At 39.2% G+C, this 11,448-nt stretch overlaps 1 protein-coding gene across 1 annotated transcript in view; it reads right to left on the bottom strand.

Annotated features, from left to right (window-relative positions):
* Positions 1–6,608: 6,608 nt before the first annotated feature.
* Positions 6,609–11,448, bottom strand: part of CEP135 (centrosomal protein 135) — a 110,990-nt gene continuing 106,150 nt past the window's right edge. Inside the window, exon 26 of the mRNA XM_004706334.2 lies at positions 6,609–8,088. The gene's annotated coding sequence lies outside the window, so the exon portion shown is untranslated. The remainder of the gene's footprint in view (positions 8,089–11,448) is intronic.

Genomic DNA, 11,448 nt, shown 5'->3' with positions numbered 1-11,448 from the left:
ATTTATCTTAGGCTGTACCTATTTAATACTACAACGAATGAACAAATTATATTGGAAGTATAGCCATAAGTCTACCACATAACCTGAGCATCCTGCACAGTGTTCTCCATTCAAGCTCTTTCTCAGCATGTGTGTGCAGTGAGCTACCTTGAGACGAGATAATTCTCCTGGGGAAAGGAGCAGGCTTACTTACTACTTGGTATAAAAGAGGTGGTTTCCCCCAACCTCAGTGATCTTATTATGCAAATCCTCTGCAGGGCCACTTCAACATTACCCCCTTGGTATTTGAGGGTCAAGGGAAACCAATGCATCCATAAGACTTACGCTGATTGCTGTGCTTTACAAAGGTCTTTGTCGTAGGTCTAGAGGACTACCATATTCTGTCAGCACACAAGAAACAGGGTAAAATAAAATCTCAGGCCCTGATATCTGTCTTTCCATTGTTTTAATAACTATTCTTCTAATCAAGTTCTATATTGTTTCTTGTACCAAATCTGTTTACTATTTTCCTGGAAGTTACCCATTTTATCCTTCTTTGTATTATGACATAGTTGCAGTATATTTCCTATTTTCTTTTGAATTATACACATTTTTTTCTTGATCCATCTTTTCAGCACCGTTAAGCCTTTTAACTAAAAAAAAAGAATTATTAGCTTTTTGTTAATCTGAGTTGTGGGGCTTGTTATTGTCTTCTATCTTATTGTTTTATTTTTATTACTTTGAGGGTGTGTGTGTGTTATGCTCCTTTATTCCAGTATCTTGAGTTTAAAAACTTCATTTGCTATTGACAATTTTTATTTCCTGATTAGTTTATTTAAAGCTATCTGCTTTTCCTTAATAACTCCTGGCAGGGTCTCATAATATTGATTCTAGTACTTTTACGCATATGTATCATTTAACTACCAACTCTCAGTATTTTTTCCTTATACATTTTATTAATTTCCTAATGGCAATTTAGATAATTATTTTAGTTTCCACACACATTGAAGTTTTTCTTCCTGTTCTTTTAATATTTACTAATTTTGAATCCTTTTGAATTTGAGACTTCACTGAAGAACAAATATACCGTATATACTCGTGTATAAGCCAAGTTTGTCAGCACACTTTTAATGCAGTTTTTGTTGTAAAATTAGGTGCCTCGGCTGATGTTCAGGTTGCTTATACTCAAGTATATACGGTACCTTGTTTTTAAGTGTTAGAGGTGTGTTAGAGAAGAATGTCTGATCTCAATGTGTTAGGCATGGGGCTTGATAAAGATACATATATACATATACATTTAAACATAAGTGGTATGTTTATGATGGTTGTGATTTTCACCAGGGTACCATCCCCATCGTTGCTTTCATCAATTTATAACACTTCATTTTTTTCCCTTAAAATTTAATCTTGCCAGATTAATGTCTTCCAAATTTCTTTGCCTGGTCAACTTTTACCATTTTTTCAACTTTCAAACTTTTTGTGTCTTTTCATTTTAAGTATGCCACTCTTGTAGCTGATATATAGATAAATCACTTTAAAATTCAGTCTGTCTTTTCTTGAGTTTTATTCATTTATATTTATGGTTGAAACTTTTTTAAAAAATCATTTTATTAGGGGCTCATACAACTCTTATCACAATCCATACATACATCAATTGTGTAAAGCGTATTTGTACATTCATTGCCCTCATCATTCTCAAAACATTTTCTCTCCACTTTTCATTTTCCCCTCCCTTCCCGCTCCCACCTCCCTCATGAGCCCTTGATAGTTTATAAATTGTTTTGTCTTATCTTACACTGTCTGACGTGTCCCTTCACCCACTTTTATGTTGTCCAACCCCCAGGGAGGAGGTTATGTTGTAGGCTCTAGTAATCAGTTCCCCCTTTTTACCCCACCTTCCCTCCATCCTCCCGGTATTGCCTCTCACCCCATTGGCCCTGAAGGGATCATTTGTCCTCAATTCCGTTTCCAGTTCCTATCTATACCAGTGTACATCCTCTGGTATAGCCGGATTAGTATAGTAGAATTGGGATCATGATAGCGGTGGGGAGGAAGCATTTAAGAACTAGAGGAAAGTTGTATGTTGCATCAGTGCTACACTGCACCCTATTATGTATTTAGTTCTACCATTTTATTTCATACTTTTCATTTACTGTATTTCTTTGCATTTTTTTTTTAATTCCACTGCCTCTGCAATGGAACGAGTTTCCTTGTTGATGTTAAAGTGAAACCACTTATAAAAAAATGTAAGAGTGATTTCCTCATTCTATTTCTATCTCCATGGAAATTATTCAATCTCTCTTGCCCATGCTTTCATGTGTAAGAGGGTGATCCTCTGAGATAGGAACAAACAAAAACAAAAATACAGAGAATGTTGAAAGCCAGATCAGGTCCAGCGAGCATCAGAGGGGAGATCAGCAGACACAGTTTTAACTGTCAAGTCACGTTTATCCCTTTGATCTCCTATATTCATTTCTGAAATGCACTTTTAGTAACCACTTTCTTTCCACCAGAGCCTTATTTCCTACGGCGTCTCTGCTCCACTTTCTTGCATTTCTCTAAGACTCATTGCTACCTGGATGCTGGCACTCTTTTCCCACCCTCCAAATGCTTAGCTTTCTTTGACACATTTCATTTTCCCCCTGATGTCTCTGGATTTCTCATCTTATCTTCTAATACACTAATTTATCTTAGGCTGTACCTCTCCTATAAGGTTGCTCTGAGTCAGAATCCACTAGGGGAGTGAGTGAGTGAGCTTGTCTATTGCTCATTTCCGCTGTTACCTTTATCACTCAAGTACTTGCACTTGGTGCTTTTTTGTGATGTTCTATTTGATACTGTTCACGTCTTCCCTTCAGCAGCGATCGTGTCCAATGTGTTTTAGAAATAACAAGAGGTCAAATCCATCTGGAATATCATAAGGGTGGTGGGATGGCAGCCAGACAAATTCTGCCAATCTTAGGGAGGAATCTTGTTACTCTGTGAAGATCACAGAGGCTTATGGGTAATCCAAGCAGATGATTCAGGAGGGGCTGCAACAGTCTAAAAGGATGGCTTGGACTCGGGCCTTTAAGAATGAGGTGAAGTTGGTTCTAGATATGTTAAGGGTACAGCTGATAAAGTTTACTAATATGTTGGATATGTGATATGAGAGAAAGAGAAGAGGCTAGCTTTAAGGCTATTGGCATGAGCAATAGCAAGAATGGTGGTGCTGTTTACTGAGGTGCTTATTGTGAATATAATAAACATATGGCTATATGGTACATGGAGAAGAGATTGACGTTGTCAAGGACTTCGTCTTGCTTGGATCCACAATCGATGCTCATGGAAGCAGCAGTCAGGAGATCCAATGACACATTGCAATAGGCAAATCTGCCACATTCGACTCTTTAAAGTGTTGAAAAGCAAGGACATTACTTCGCGGACTTAAGGGCACCCAACTCAAGCCATGGTGTACCATATATACGCGAGTATAGGCTACCCAAATATCAGCAAAGGCACCTAATTTAAAAATGTTCTGAAAACCTTGGCTTATACACGGGTATATACAATATATATCTATCACTTTTGGGGGAGCTCTTACAGATAACAGATAGTTCAATCACGTGAAGCATTATTTTACAATTGCTACCACAGTTTCAAAACATTTTCTCTCTTCTTGAACTCCTTGATATCAGCTTCCCTTTTTCCCCTCCCTTGCCCAACCTATCCTCCAGAGCCCTTATTTACAGTATCTTGCCATATCTTACAAGATCCAATATATCCACTCATATATAATTCTGTTGTTCGTTCCCCTTGAGTGGGGTTATAGTCATCAATGCTAACAGCATCCCCACCCCTCTTCCCATACCCTAAGGAACCTTACTCCTATAACTGTTTCTGAAGGGATATCTATCTTAAACCATGGTATTTTCAATTACCTCATATGCATGTGAAGTTGGACATCGAATACAGATCAAAGGAAAATCGATGCATTTGAACTACGTTGTTGGCAAAGAGTACTGAAAGTACCATGAACCGCTAGGAGAGAAACAGGTCTGCCTGGGAATGTCAGAAGGCTCCTTGGCGGCAAGAATGGCAAGACTGTGCTTTAGACGTTATCGGGAGACCAGACACTGGAGAAGGACATCATGCTTGGTAAAGTGGAGGGGCTGCTAAGAGGAGGAAGGCTATTAATGAAATGAGTTGACCCAGTGGCTGCAACAATGGGCTCAAACCTAACAATTGTGAGGATGGTACAGCCCCACCTGGTTTCATAGTTGTATATAAGGTCGTTATGAACCAGAACTGACTCAACACTTAACATGAGGAGACTTTAAAAGTACATGGGAAATGGAATGAAAATCTAATGGAAATTGTCCACATTTTTTTTGAAGACTCATTACACTTCAGCAGGGGTGTTGTTGAATAAGCACTTAGATAAATGTGTCTAGAATTCAGGAAAATGATTGGGGCTGAAGAGAGACATTTTGGAGTTACCCTATCAACAAGAGGATAAAAAAGATGAACTGAAGCCCACAGTAGTTCTACATTCCAGTCAGAAAGCTAAAAGCATAAGCAACGTAGTCGTAGTAGCCAGGGGAAGAAAGCGGGCCTAAGTTGGTACTGGGGAAGCAAGGTGAAAACTGTTTCATGAGGAAGAAAATAGCATGCCAGTGTCTGCTGTGACCTGGAATAAATGAAAGATCCACGGCCTATGGGACGATGCAGTTGTTGGCACCTGGATCACAATGGCTTCACTACAAAGAGGGGAATTACAAGTCACTGGAGCCGTCCAGAGTCAGCATGTTCTGCTCTGGCCATCTTCACCTGCACTTGCATATAGATGTGAGTGGAGTCTATTGATTGGTAGGACTGGGATTTAGGGCACATGCAAAGGCAGTGATTCCTAAATGAGGATGAGGGACACAGAGGAGGTGGAAGAGTCAATTGTCTGGCTGTGCTGGTGGCGTAAAAGGATTGTTGGAATAAGTGCACTGAATGGAGTAATCAGGCAAGAGAAGCGAGGAAGAAGCTAGAAACTGAGGTTTTGGAAAGAACAAGTAGTGCTCTTCAAACCCTAGATTCAGCTCCTTGTGGGCCACAAAATCAATCAGGCAGGCCTCAATTAGAATGTTTAAAGCCTGACTGAAGAGTAGAATCACATAGAGAAACAACAAAAACTACACACTTCATTTCCAGAGACTGATTTACTTTCTGGCATCAGATTTCATCAAAAAGTTCTTCATCTTACCATAGTGAATGATGTGGGGAGTGCAAAGTGGAGACCCAAAGCCCATTAGTAGGCCCCTGGAGATCCCCTTGCAGAGGGGTCTCGGGGAGGAGATGAGCCAGTCAGGGTGCGATGTAACAATGATGAAAAATACAACTTTCCTCTAGTTCCTAAATGTTTCCTCCCCGCTCCCACTACTATGACTCGAATTCAACCTTGCAAGTCTGGCTAGACCAGAGGATGTACACTGGTACAGATAGGAACTGAAAATACAGGGAATCCAGGGCGGATGAGCCCTACAGGACCAGTGGTGTGAGTGGCGAAACAGGGAGGGTAGAGGGAGAGTGGGTAGGAAAGAGGGAACCGATTACAAGGAACTTTATGTGACCTCCTCCCTGGGGGATGGGCAACAGAAGAGTGGGTGAAGGGAGACGTCGGACAGGGCAAGATATGACAAAATAACAATTTATAAACTATCAAGGGCTCATGAGGGAGGGGGGAGCGGGGAGAGAGGGGAAAAATGAGGACCTAATGCCGGGGGTTTAAGTGGAGAGAAAATGTTTTGAGAATGATGTACAAATGCACTTTATACAATTGATGTGTATATGGATTGTGATAAGAATTGTATGAGCTCCTAATAAAATGATTAAAAAAAAAAAGACACTCAAAGAAACAAGGAAAGGTCAAAAATAGTCTCAAAATAAAGAAAAACAATCATATGCATCTTAAAAAAAAAAAAAGTTCTTCAGGTAACGCCAATGGTGCACCTATGGTTGATAACGAATTATCCCAAGACTATCTTGGCTCACAAAGAATATGACAGAACTAATGGTAGAAGGCAGCAAGCTGGGTGCTTGCAAGAACTGAGGTGGGTGCTATGACACCAGATGTGTGACAGAGGATTCCAGTGAGGTGCAGTAGCAGGAGGCTCAACCTCATGGTAATTAATGTTCTCACAAGGGTATCTGCAGGTGAACACACACACACACAGAGCTTGTTCAACCATGTTGTGGAAACAAACTTTGACTTGATGCCTTACATTTAGAACTGCGGGAAAAACCCCAACAACCCAGAAAGGTGTCTGGAACCTAAAGCTCATATCCCTCATTAGTCTGATTAGAGCAAATGTTTCTTTAACTCTAGAACTAAAGAATGCTGCAAATATAAAACCCGCAAAAAGGAAAGAAGAGGAAATAAATGAGCTACAAGTTTATTGGAAAATTGATATTTCATTATTTAAAACAAAAATTTAAATGTCTGTAAAAGATCATGACAGTAATTGAGGATAAAACCCATTTAAAAAATGATCGTGGTTATGAAAACAATATGGCAAAGGTGTAAACTTCTAAATTATTGAAAACATTACAAATATCTATGACAACATTAAAGTGTTTACTATTACTCTGGGGAAAAGATGGGAACAGATAATTATTTTTATTTACATATTTACTAAAGATTTTCCATGTGACACTGCAAACAATCATATCTTATATTTTGCTATAACACATGAATTCACACCAAGGAGATGGGGTACATCAAATGACAAGGTAACAGAAAAGCCACACGACACCCAGTTTTCACTCTGACTTACTGCAAAAGCCAAATACAAACATACAAAGCACAGCGGCTTTAGGGAGAGTACACACACACACACACACACACTTCATTAAAACACAGGAGGCAACAAAATGTATCAAAATAATTATTTTGACTTTTCCACATTCCAATGTTAGTTTTTCATAAAGAAATTTTTTAAGGACAGGATTTCCTTCAAATGTGTATGGAATGTGTATGGCTCAGAAACAATGAAATTATTTCAGAATTTGATATTCTACTTAGCACTTCTTTCATTAGTGTATGTGTATACACACACACTTATAAATTATTGAAAATCACAACTTTGTGAGTTAATTGTTAAAAGGTGTTTTCTATTTCTATGCCAACATCCAGCATTTATATATGATTCTGGATGAATGATAAATTACAGTGTATAGGTTCAGAAGGAAAAAGTTATTATTGTATATTATTGAATGACTTTTAACAAAATATTTTACCTACCCTACATACATTTAATTCTGAAATTTTAGATTAATACACTGGAGAATTTTATTTACTGGGAAAATACTACCAAATTCTGTTCTGTTGCTCTAAAAAACTCTGAATAGAGTTTCTAGCTTGACTTTAATAGAATGTGTATTACGTGAAGGATCCTCTCTATGGGACAGTCAAAACAACTGTATACAGGACATAAGTGTACCTTTCCCATCACAGTCATCAATTGTACGTGGTAATCACTATTCTCCAAGGCGTTTGCCACTCTTATTATAAGACGAAGCCCGAATATATCCCCCCTCCCCCCCATGACAGACAGTAAACCTTAAAATAAAAAGTTAAGCATGATGGATGAGCATCAAAGATGATGATGCTCCAGGAACGTGCTGAAGACATGGGTTATAAACAGTCATGACAACCAACGCACTTTATAAAGAATTGTGAAAATATTTTATACATATATCATGGCTCATTAAGAAACAAGTTATTAAAGCATAATAGGAATAATACATTATATTAATTCACAGTATAAACACACTTGGAGTAATTTATGTCAGGAATAAATATATATATATCACATCAAGTATCACTATTAACACATATTTTGTACTAGAATGAACATGAAAATATACACATGGATATTAAGTTCTTTCCAACCAAACTTTCTTTCTTTTTTTTTTACATAAATATTCACTGATTTAAGAAAGTTGACAGAGGTAGAATTTTTGCCAATGTTCATGATTTTCAGGAACAAGTACTTCAAACCTTTCCATTACTGTTCTGTCCTTTAAAAAATCCAGAGCCAGCTTCCTGACCGCAGTTACTCTGGAAAGGGAGGCTGGTGACTGGGGAGAAAATGAGACAGTTATTTCACATACTCACGGAGTAACTCAGGTTCAGTGATATTTTAATAGAAATACAGTCACACTGTATTTAGTATGATCCATTTAGTAGTTAATTAGTACGGGTCTATACTTCGAAAGGATATTTCTCAAAAATTATAAAGTTTATTAAACTAAAGACAAAAGTGAAACAAACAGGATGAAGATGATTTGGGGTAGAAGTCCTGTTCAATTATATCTGTGTGTGTGTAAATGCATGCGCATGTATTTTTCTTATGAGTAGACCAATGAATAATATAAACACAGAGGCTGAATAGTCTACCATAGCATGTTCATTGAGAAAAAATTATTTTTTTAAAAAGGATAGCCTTGGTTTTATAAAGTTATGTACAAGTACAATAAATTATGTTTCCTGAATCTTAAAAAAGCATGTTATGGATAATCAAATATTTAACATTATAACCCTAACATGCAATCTAATCACCCTAAGCTAATAAAACACAAACAAGATATGAAAAAGTTCACAAAGGCAATATTGATAAAGGTAATTATCTTCCTCTACACATCTAGAAAGATATTTCAGGCATGTTGTCAAAGCTGATGTGAAAAATAGCTTATGAGAAAAAAATGCTATAGACATTGCATGTCCCATAAAAGGAGATGAGGTTACAGAATACCCATGCTGTGAGCTGTTAGAAGGCTATTTTAAGATGGCAATTTTGAAAATGGTTGCTAATGGAATACATGCTCACAACAGTATGAAGAGAACAAAAATCCAAAGAAAAACAGAGTAAAAACTTGCTTGAGTGAGCTCTGTTAAAACATTTATGTGTGTGTATACACTTCTATTATAAATTAAATAAATACTGGAAGGAATTAGGCAAAATGCTAATTGCTCATTTCTGGATTGTAGGCTTCCAAGAGATGTGTTTCCTTTATGCTTCTATTTTACGTCTTCTCACTGAGCACGTTAGTTTAAAACATGCCGTGCTTAATTAAACACATCTTAGTTTTAAAATTATGATTATTTAATTATTAGAAATGATATTGCACTGGTAATGGTTTTAGAGAAATTTTCCCATTGGACTTAATTAATTTTTTAGCACTTTTGAGGAAGTCCCTGGAGGAAGTTAACTTGAGGGCAGTGTTCTGAAATATGACCAGGAGTGGGAGACAATCTCATTACTTTACCCCGTGGAACTGTTGAACACCGGTGGTGCTGTCAGGAAAGTACTGGGTTGCTAAGGTTGGTGATTCAAACCCACTAGCCTCTCTGAAGGAGAAAGATGAGGCTGTCTGCTTTCATAAAGATACACAGCTCCAGAAACTCTAGACAGGGTCACTATGAGCTGGGGTTGACTTGATGGCAGTGGGTTGTGAATTTGTTAATGGTTGTAGTTTTCTAATTCATCACAACTGAGCTAATTTTCCTAAGGTCAGTAGTGCAGTGAAAAAGCTTGGGCATGGCTCTTTCATTCAGTCTTTGAAACTTCTCCGCACTCCCTGGATGGACACAAGCAGATAAGGTACAAAGGGCTCTATATCTTGGGGACTAGTCAGGACTAGACACCATTCCTCTGGCTGAGATGGTGTCTCAAATCATGGCTTTGAAATCCCAAGATTACAAAGAAAGGCGAGCCACCAATGGCATGTGTGAGGTCCTTGCCTGAAGCTGTGAAGGGAATAAACGCTGTGCTATGCTGAGGCCATGAGGGAGGCAAGGGAGCAGTGCTGAGATTATGGGACAGAGTGAAGGGCTTCCTGGGCCACAGAACAAGGCAGGGGCTGAGGGATTGATCCCAGGACTGGGAGGGTGAGGATCAGAGAGGGGTTTGGCTGCTGGCTGACAAGAGCTGCTGTGCGGCCTACTCCTATTTAAGCAGCCTCTGTGGAAAGGTTGCTCTTCAATTGCTGGTCTGACTTCTGGTTCTTTGGATTTGGGGGTTAAAGGGCCAGAGGTTCAATGGTTCATCATATGCCTATTGATCCTGGCAGCAACCAGTGGACTTCCAGATTGTCTGCTGACCTTGTAGTTGTTCTACTCTGTGGCCATGAACCTGACCTGCTCATCTTGGATTTTTCTACACCCCAGTCTCCACCAACCGGTGCCCTTCCTGCTTCCAGGTCATTTTTCTGCTTCTTGGTTCATCATCAGTCTTGACAGTTATGTGGGTCAGGAAAAGCCTCCAATTTAGCATCTGACTCATGGACTTGAACAAGCTTGGACTTAATTGTTCTACATCTGTGCAAGCCATCTTCCTGACATACATTTCTTTCTTCATATACACATAAGCATCACTGCTTTTGCTTCTCTGAAGAATTCATCTAATAAAGTCCCATGATGGTGCGTTCTAAGTGCTGTGTAACCACTGCAACAGAATACTACCCACCCCGGCAGAGAAGAGCATGCACGTTTTCAACAAAGGGTGGAGGGTGGAGCCTGTCTGACCTCTGCCTTGTAGCCAGGGCTTTGGGTGGATGTGGAGCCGGAGCCACCTCCTCTCGACTGAAGCCGGAGGAGAGCAGCAGCTTGAACTCCCCAGCTGCTCGCTGGGAATAAGAGGAAATTTTCTTCTCTCACAGCCACAGAAACTTACAGAGCAGTCCTATCCCGTCACCATACGGTCTATATGAGTTTAGAAGTTAGTTGTTTTTTTTAACACTCCAATTAAACAACTTACAGAAACGTGCAGCAGGGTGGATTTGGCCCACAGACAGTACAGGCTAGCTAAACCCTGATTTAAAAGATGCCCAAAATAATGAAAGGTAAACCGACATCTAGTCTTATGCAAATTAATGCAGCCGCTTAGAAACCATGAGGGCACAGTGATTGCAGAAGTGGCCCTCAAAGTGCAAGAAGGGTGTGTGTGTTGGGGGGGTTGGTGTTAAACAAACACACAGACAGACAGGCAAACAAACACAAAGCACTCTGGAATCCTTTAGTAGAATGTTCTCATAGGCTCTCCAAACACCGGTAAATGCTGGGTAGGTGTTGCTGAGTGGATTTCGATTCACAAGGACTATGGCTGTGAAAGCCTAGAATACAAGCAACATGCGTAGTGAGGTCTGAGTCCTTGGGGAAACGCTCAATGCTGTTTATATATTTCCATCAAGAGAGGCACGGAAATGTACCATTTAAAAAAAGACTGGCTATTCCTGTCGACAATATGGCATTGTTCACCTTTCAAAGCTTAGAGCTGACTCATCTTGTGAATTCATTCCTATCCCAGTGAGTCAGCACAATGAACTGTTTCCCAGTTAAATCTGTTCTACATCTTTACAACCACTTTGGAAACTGCCTTGGCCTATCTGTCAGAATGTAAACCTACGTAGATCCAGTGACCCACAATTTCACTCCTAAGT

Source organism: Echinops telfairi, unplaced genomic scaffold (genome assembly GCF_000313985.2).
Source record: "Echinops telfairi isolate 266 unplaced genomic scaffold, ASM31398v2 ScPeMD7_7468;HRSCAF=8506_0, whole genome shotgun sequence".
Classification (NCBI taxonomy): Eukaryota; Metazoa; Chordata; class Mammalia; order Afrosoricida; family Tenrecidae; genus Echinops; species Echinops telfairi.
The sequence above is the reverse complement of the archived record's forward strand: the minus strand, read 5'-3'. Positions and strand labels throughout refer to the sequence as shown.